This window comes from Vitis vinifera, chromosome 13 (assembly GCF_030704535.1).
Source record: "Vitis vinifera cultivar Pinot Noir 40024 chromosome 13, ASM3070453v1".
Lineage (NCBI taxonomy): Eukaryota > Viridiplantae > Streptophyta > Magnoliopsida > Vitales > Vitaceae > Vitis > Vitis vinifera.
In genome coordinates this window covers 17,842,831-17,852,221 of record NC_081817.1, presented here as the reverse complement: position 1 = coordinate 17,852,221, position 9,391 = coordinate 17,842,831, and the positions used below count along the sequence as shown (strand labels likewise).

The 9,391-nt window shown below is 37.0% G+C and overlaps 1 long non-coding RNA gene across 1 annotated transcript; it reads left to right on the top strand.

Moving 5' to 3' along the window:
* The first annotated feature begins 1,759 nt into the window (after positions 1 to 1,759).
* Positions 1,760 to 4,146, top strand: LOC109123636 (uncharacterized). The gene is made up of 2 exons (XR_002031404.2): positions 1,760 to 2,370; positions 2,663 to 4,146. It is a non-coding gene; the product is annotated as an uncharacterized LOC109123636 (long non-coding RNA).
* Positions 4,147 to 9,391: the final 5,245 nt, after the last annotated feature.

Sequence of the window (9,391 nt, the reverse complement as noted above, 5' to 3'; positions counted from 1 at the left end):
TCTCTGAGCACACCAAAAGGAGACCATGAAGAGGATAACTGAACCCAATTGTGACCAAGGCAGCTCTGAAGGTCCACAGATGCACCCACGTGTAGGAATGAAATCTTAATTGGGTCTAGGCTAACCTACAAGGTTGAGGTGGCTCTATAAGGTAAAATGGGTGGGTCAAAGGATCCCTAGCAGAAGCGATCGTACCCTCCGACGGTACGCAACCCTCTGCATGCCTCCAAGGAGACGGGGTGCTTCCATGCAAGGTGGTCATTACCTCCACACATGCACTTCCTCACGTTCCCAGGGGGTTTCTTAAAAGGAAAGACTCTCTCATCTCTCAACACTCAGGGATAATCAAAAGTGCACAATGAAGGATGTGGGTGCATCCGAAAAACCTAAGATCTAAAGTGAGATAGTGAACAAAGACAAGCAATCATACAATCATGCAAGAGAAAGGATTGTCATGCAACAAGCAGTCATGCCATGCGAATAAGTATCATACAATCAAAGTCCTATCTAACATATGTGAGAGTGAATCACGCTAAAGTGAGCAAAACAATTAAGTGATCACATCAAACAGTCATGCGAAGCAAATAAATATCAAACAAACAAAGTCCTATCTAACATATGTGAAAGTGAATCATGCTGAAGTGAGCAAGCAATCAAGTGATCATCCAAGGCAATCAAACATGTCAAGATAGCAAAACAAATCAAGCAAGCAAATCGAATCACCTTGCCTAGAAAAAATGGGGTACCCTCTAATCGACCAATTAAACGCCACATTTTCCTTAACTAGTGTTCAAGCTTGATCCTCAAAATCCCCAGTGGAGTCGCCAATTTGTGGACCCGCATTTTTCACGTGCGTCCCCACTCGATCGGCGAGACTCGCTTTTTTATTTATTTGTGAAAAATTGATTTTTTGAAAAAAAGTTGGAGTCGCCACTTATTTTATTTTTATTTTTGAAGGGAAAATAAAACAAGAAATAAAACCCTAAAAAAAATGACTCCATAATTTTTGGAAAAGCGTGTCTTTGAAAACCCAAGTCTTGGTCCGGGGATCAGGTTACTTATTGGGAAGGTACCTCTAGAAGGTAGCACCCCTCTAAGCCCTAAAGAGGTCTCTACTAATTAAGTTAAGGGGATATGGCAATTAATCGGTTAATTATGGATACCTAAGTAGGCTAGGTGATTTTAGAGAGTGGCATGCCAAACACAATCAAATTGCAACAAAGGAGAGTGAGGGTGCGTACCTGAACTGCTCTTCAAGCGCTATCATAAAATATAAAAGTTAGTGTAGAAATGTAGCACACAACATTTGTGGTATTCAAGCAAATCAGGCATATATCAAGACATCCAAGAATCACGTCAAATATGGATATGGTCATCAACGGCATACAAGTCCATAGAGTTCTAAAAAATAGATGAGAAGAGAGCGTACCTGGATAGCAAGCTAGTACTCCTCTATGGGAATCAAAAGCATCTCAACAATAAATACGAAACGAATTCATGTATATCATCAAGAAGAATAAAAAATCAATATATCAAGCAAACAATATTGAAGAAGGTATCATGAATGTCGGGCCCCCACCAAAGCCCTAATTAATCTCGCATGAGTTGATTTCATAAATTCCATTGTTTGGAATCATAAAATTTATTCATGCTTATTGAAAATCAAGAAAAACACAAAAATAGTTAAAAATCAAATAAAACATTGAAAGTGCATACCCGAAGGAAAATGACAGCAAATAGCATGTTAAAATTGGGATTTTATACCTAGAAACTCCTAAGGAATTTTGAAGAAAACCAAAGTTATTTTGATGGAAAAAGATAAGGTTTTGAAATCCAGATTTAAGATGTATAAGATCACAGAATAAAGGAAAAGAAACATTAACAGGAGTATGATATGTGGCAAGGTGGCAATTCTGTGGATGGAGCTTGGAGGTGTGATTGAGACTGCATTACTAAAGATGTTGGTGCTATCGTTATTCCCTCTGAATTTCTCTTCCTGCTCTTTTTGTGTTTTCTTTCTCTGCCCCATATTGGTCTATGGGTTGTGCTTGATATTCATTTACCCTTTCCATATCCTGGGTGGCTGATTTTCCTTGAACATAGTAAACATTATCCCATGATTAGACTGAACCAGCTCTTTTCGTTGTCTTGGAATAGTCGAATCCATTGAGAACAATCCAGTCCCCACCTTGAAATGATGGTCAACACTCAAAGTGAATTCCAGGATTTTCCAGGTATGACAGTCCTTGCTCTTCTATTTGGATCACATTATGAAGATCACCTCCAACAAAGTTTGTTCTTATTTTGAGGCAAAAGTATCAGCAGCTTCATCGTTCCCTCTATCGGACTCACCAACCTATCTGATATCAGGTACACCATACTGTTTCCAAACTGTCTGTTTCCGTAATGGATTTATAAGCCTTTGCCTCTTTAAAAAAAATTGGCCTCAAATCGTCTTTCCATTTAAAGCTATGACAGTGCAATGAACTTCCACTCCGGAAGGTTTAATTTGAACAATGGCTTTTGCTGCACCTAGGATTATAATTGAACCCCCACATCAAACTTCATGAGTTCAATATGATAGCAGGTCCAACACCATTCAATCTGACTTCTCAATAAATTTTTGAACTATCATCTTCATCCTTATAAAAATTGTTTCCAGCATCTGAGCCATCTGTATTGTCACCTTCATGCTCGGAACCATCATCATCATCTTCTGGACTCCTGTGATCGTTGCAAGGGTGACCACAAGCCAAATCCTCTGACCAAGAACATATGCGGCTGCTGGTCAATCAGTGGGAGGAGATTCCCGACACTTATCCAATGCATGTCGAAGAGAAAGGGATACATCAGCAGGCAGTAAATCCAGCTGTTGAAGTCCAAATTCTTCCCCAACCATTGCCAAGGCTGTCAACTCCTCAGAACTGGAAGATGCTCCTGTAGCAAGGTTACCATAAACACCAGATGAAAGTTTTCTCCCCACTGGTTTCGCACCAGATAACAGACTTTGGAAGGAAACTATTTTCCGGGCCCAGATAACTGAATGGCCATCTTTACGAATCAGAGGTGGAGGGTCATTTATGTTAGCAGAATTACATCCTTATTGCAAGCAATGTTCAAGCCATCTGAATAGACGAGGAGGAGTTGTCCGGGAAAGACAGTCTTTACACATCCCCAGTTTCTTAGAAATACCAGGAAAATCATGAACATAGTGGTCCAAATAACTTCCCTCTCCTAGAGAATTAGCAACATTACATAATAGAACCACCAGAAGTTCCAAGTCCTTTTTGCGAAGATTATCTAATTTCAAACTTTCATATACCGCATGGAGGGAATTCAAAGTCTCTTTCAAAGGCTCAGAATAGGATAATTTTTCTGGGCCTCGTCCACCATCCGAATATGATTTAGAAGAATCTGATTTCTGCAACTCAAGTGACATTTTGGAAGAGATCCGAGTGATCAAATTAAGTTTAGAGTAGTTCTTGTGAAATTTGCAGTCGATAAGAAACTCCTAGGATGTGTATGGCACTGTATCCACGGGCATTGGAGGAATCAATCTGGACTTTTTGCACATATGCATTATGATACTATTAAAAGATTCCCATTCTGAATCAACATTAGAGTCACTGGCAGTAATCTTTTGTACTGTTATCCAACAAGAATTACATTTCTTGTGAGACTTTGGGAAGGCGGGTTGGAAGTGGATCGCCCACAATAGTTTGGAATACATGATTCTGACCAGAATATCTCTACTGAAAGCTGCAAAATCTGAACCAAGCCATCTTAAAAACCAAGCATCTCTTGGTCATTGATTTAACCATGTCTCTTTCTACCTCGGATCAAGACCTTCTCCTTATACGGAAAAGGGGGTCCTCATTATAAGATTACAGTAACCATATATCTTTAGCAGGGTCATTACCAAAATTATAGAAACACATTTTGATTCACTACCTGAAGAAGTGCCCGGGTCCGAATCACTTGATGAAGAGCCTAAGTCACCATTGGAGGTACTTGAACTACTGCGTCCGTTTACTCTTTAATCTGGGACTGAGAGAGCCATCTCATTCCAGGGATAATTGTTCAATAAACATGTCATCCTTAACGAATTTTGTATCAATATTAATCTCTTTAAGGCATTCATCTTTAGTGGACATTCCTGAAAGAGGAGGCTCCACAGTGCTCTGTTCTTCCCATTAGCCAACATTGAGATAGGACGTTGTTCAATAACTGCGTCTGATGTACCCTTAACTGAATCTCGGTTATGACTGCCGTGTCTTCGTTAGAAAAATCCAGTTGTTCAACCATCTCACCAACTATTGAAAGTGCAGTATCAGAATCAAGACAAAGTGCATAGTGAATATTCTTTGCTTGACGTGGGTCAGCTCCGTGCAAGGTCATTGAGATTGAATTATCATCAATTTTCTTCCCTTTTAACTTGAAGAGATTATTTTGTCAAACCTCTCAAATTGTAGAGCAGGGAAAACGAGGAATTCCGCTGATGTTTTTCATGTGAGTGCTCACTGAAAGCTTCTTAGCCTTGGGGTCTAGGTACGCCATGGGATTGAGACTCTGGCAAGTCAACTGAGTTGTGCGCAGAATTGAATAACAGCATGTGATTGTAAACTGACTCCTTCGAATTTTCTGTGGCGAATAATGCGTCCTTTAGGAGCTTTTGTGCAACAACTTCCATAAGTTGATGGTCGTCGGCCAAATCCGTGTGGGGAACCAGCATCTCCTCGTCCTCTCATCCAATAGAATTAGGAGTCATGATAGTTATGGATGGAAAATACCAACTCTTCTTTTTCTTTTCTTTTTTTTTCTATTTTCAATGAATGTAATGCACAAGCGGGAATTATGGGAATTGTAGAGACAAAAAAATTTGTCAAATGCAATAAAGAGAAGATCAATAGAAGCAATCATCTCTACGGGCCCACCATGGGGGCATCGAGTGATGGGCACTACTGCAAGTGCGGCAAGAACACAACAATCCACTCACAATCATTTCGATTATCTCATCGATTTCTCGGTCCCATGCTGAAGAATTATTCAACTGAACAAAGCTCGATTTGTGTGCTAACGAAAACAAATTCTTTTTCAGTGTGACAAACTCCAAATACTGATCATGCACCTTAGATATCCAATTAACTAAATCTGAATTCAACGTTCCAGATGCAAGATCCTCAAGAAGCAGTAGAGGGATTAATGAAGAGAAGATGAGACGGAAGCCATCATAAAGTAAGTGAGAGACATCATTGACAATTCATTGAATGTTGGGCTGACTTGGTTAGACAAAATACACGGCAGGTACATCATGTATAGGTTTTCGATCTTTATCAATGAGGAAATATAGGATTACGCCATGTTTACCAAGTTCTTCTACATGAATTGAAGGAGAGTACTGTTTTGGCAATACTTGTCATATATTAAAATCTTGTAAACTTCTTCCTTTTTCATTCCGGTTAAGTTCGTCGGCTGATTCCGATTCCGATTCGACATTCGAGTTATGCATTTAGTCTGTTTAGGGAAAGTCCATATATTGACAGTGAGATTAATTCCGTCATGCGATCTGCTCATAACCTCAAACACTTTTTGTTTCTCTTTCCCATAAATTGTCATGCAATCAAGCTCAATGACATCATCGACTTCAAATAATGGCGGCAAATCCTTGACGTGTACTTTGATCCCAAAACTGCTGTTGCTTTCATCGGCAACAAACTGATCAACCTCGCCGTTGGCAAAGTTGCTACCACCATCAGTGTTGCCAGTAAAGTTCTTCAAAGCCCCCTGGAGATTCTCCTTGTGCGCAGACAGTCTCAAGGATGCGGCTGCTTCTTCAATAGCGACACGTCTCTCACAAAGGTGCAGACTTGTATGGGAATATCATTTAGTTTGATAGCCACGTGGGATACCCATTTATGCTTGCAGGCTGTCTTCATCATGGACTATGCGTGGAACTCTTTTAATCCCAATATGCTACGTAGAGAAGATTCAAAGTGGTAGCCTTCTTCTGTAATTCAACCAAATTCACACGATTGGAATCTCCATCACTACCCTTCGTTCTCCGCAGTCCACCAGGAATACACTGAGTACACCGCGTTTGCAACACACTTTATCTTTCATATCAGCACTTCTATCAGTCCCGAATACACACCCAAATATATAGACAAAGACTGGAAGGTAGTATGAATAGGGGAACAGAGGACATGGATAGACACATAGTAAAAACCGGGGAAGGAATAAGCAGAGGATGCCAATTAACGTAGCCCCATTTCAAGTGTTAATCCATGGGCTTAGATTGGTGGGAAGAGTAAAAGAGAAATAGGGCAAACAATGTCATCAAATAGTATACCATAAAACAGAGTCTCACCGAGTTCGAATGATAAGAAATAAATAAATGAATATAGTAATAGGGAATGAAACAATATCTGTAAGCATATACAAAAAAAACTAGAAATCAGCAACGTTCACATAGAGTTTCCACCATCCTCAACCCAACAAGCAAACAGTGTTCCCGATCATAAAAGGAGAGAATGAATAATATAGATTGGGAAGGTGAGCCAGAAAAATAAACAGAAAGCTTACCTTAGAACTTTTCTAAAGAAGTAAAGCCTGTTTCTCTTTTCCAATTCCCCTCTCCAGGATGAATATCTTTCCCCCTGGGAATGCTTACTTCTGATAAATAAATAAAAAATCTGCACTGGTTTCTATCCTCAGAAAATCTCCACTGGTTTTCTTGTGCTTCTTTCTTCTTCTCCTCTTAAACGGTTTCCTCCAATGCGTCTTTTTTTCCCCTCTGAAAAAAAATCCCTTTTATGCGTGCTGCCAGTCCCACTTTTCAAAAAGAAACCATCTTGCTGAAAAGGAAAATCCTACTTCCTTTTCTCCTTTATTTCCTTTCTTTCTTTTTCTTTCCTTCTTCCTTTTCTTTCCTTCTTGTAGCCGATCCCCACATGGAAGAAGTATATGTGCTGTCCCTCTAAAAATAAAATCTCCTCTTTTCAAAATTCTGTTGATTTTCCTTCCAAATAAATGGTGGTCCGTTTCCTCATGCCCAAAAAATAAATAAATAAATAAATAAAGATACAAATAGAAATAAGAATAAAATAAAGACAAAATAGAATAAAGATTAAAATCAATAAATATCATGAAATTGAAAATCAAAAGAAATTTAAATCACACATCTAAAAAAAAAAAAAAAAAAAATAAATAAAAAAATAAATAAAAATAAAAAATAAAAATAATTAAAAACAAAAATAAAAAAAATCAACCACATGCAAGCCATACGAGCTATGTAACCACCAAAAGAATATGAGTCATGCAATCATGCAAAAACATCTAAAGGTGACCTAGGGTGTGTCCTAGTGCGCTAGGGCAAATGAAGTGGACTAAGTGTGCTTAAAAGCTATCCTAAAAAAAAAAAAAGCCTAAGACTAAGTTAGGGCTGCCAAGGGTCACAATAAGGGATCAAATAATCCCTCAACCAAAATCTCTGAGGTGACTCAAAAAAGGGTAAGTGGTATGAGTAGTTATGGGCCACCAAGGAACTATTTTGAAGCACTGAAAACGAATTTTAAAGACATGTGCTAAAGGGACAAAATTGAGGGTCTACAACCTATAGCTCAAAAATATTTCAAAAACCCAAAGAGCCCAAACATACACCCAAAGATACAAATTTCGCTAAAAATCCTATGGCTAAAAAACATGGTAACACGATGCACATGAAAGAAATTGAATTATTTGATAATGTTAAAAATGAGATCAAAGTCAGGTAAAAAGTTCTACAACATATTCAAGGTGTCTAGAACATATTTCCAAAGGTCAAAGAGCTCAAACATGCACTATATGTTATAGATTTCACTAAATATCCTATAACTCAAAAATGGGCAGCACAATGAACATGCAAAAGATTGATTTATTTGATAAGGTTAAAGATGAGATAAAAAAAAAAAACAGGATAAAATTTCTACAACATATTCAATGCAATAGATTGAATTATTTAATAAGGCTAAAGATAAGATAAAAATCAAGATTTTTTTTTTTTTTTACAATGTATTCAAGGTATCTAGAACACATTTCAAAAGCCAAAGAGCCCAAACATGCACCATATGTTATAGATTTAATTAAACACCTTACAACTTAAAAACATGGTAGCATAGTAAGCATATAAGATATTAAATTATTCAACAAGTATAACAAAGGATTTGTTAATATAGCCAAATCTTTCAAGTTTAATCAAGAACCCTAGATCGCAAACCAAGCCTAAAAAATAATTAAAGATAAAAAAAATTAGGACTAATTTGCAAAAGTATTTAGTTGCTAAAAAACAAAGTAGCAGACAATCACTTGGAAAAAAAATGAATTATTCAAAAAAATTGGAGAGGGGTTTTTTTTTTTTTATAAAACAAGATTTTTTTGACATGTTCAAGATGTTCAAAACACATTTCAAGCTTAAAAAATATTTTAGAACAAGCCAAATAGTCTAAATTTGCAAAAATACTTTGAAGCTCAAAAATAGGGTAGCAAAGAGTTAAAACTTTATAATCAAGATACATGGGCTTTGATATAAGTCTAAATTAATTTCCATGGGCAAATCCACATCCTTGCCCTCTAATGAACATAGAAGAAAGCTCATAAGGGCTTGAGATAATCCATTAATTTTGAATTTGTAGGATAGTCTATTTTCCAAAATCAAGAAATTTTGAAAATTGAAAGTTTAGGAAATGTGTGATGTAGGCTTGGGAAGTTAGTCATAGTTTATAGGGTTTACACTCCTTAACCCTCAAATGAACATGAAATTAGGTTTAAATGAGGCATGTAATGCCAAAATTACATTGGAGTTTGGAAAAAGTGGCTGAAATGTACAAAAAGACATCATTAGGGAGGAATGCTCTCACATAGATTCATGCATTGTGTGATAAAAAAAGTATGAAAGTCATCAATACATGAATGAACCATAATTTCAAGCCCTAATGACCATGAAAAAAATACACTCACAAGGTCTAAAAAAAGATTGTCCAAAATTAGTTTAGAATACCTTAAAAAACACACACACACACACAAAAAAAATAATGAAAGCAACTATTCATTTCTTCAAGCATAATGGTAAAACTAAAGTTCATGTTAAGGGACTTGACCTTTGGCCATGAGATTGGTCATTAAAAGGTGCTTGAAATTCATTCAAAAAGAAAATGAAATGAAAGTTTTACAATCAATTTCGAAGAAGAGACCAAAGAAGACAAGAAAAAAAAAAAAAAGCTCCAAAGAGCATTGTTTTGTTTTTTTTTTTATAGAAAACTCATTTTGGCAAATAATCAAACATGTAGCCATCAATTTTCATTTCAAAATCAGTCGCAAATGATTCCAAAAAGCTTTAAAACAAAGATAAAAACAA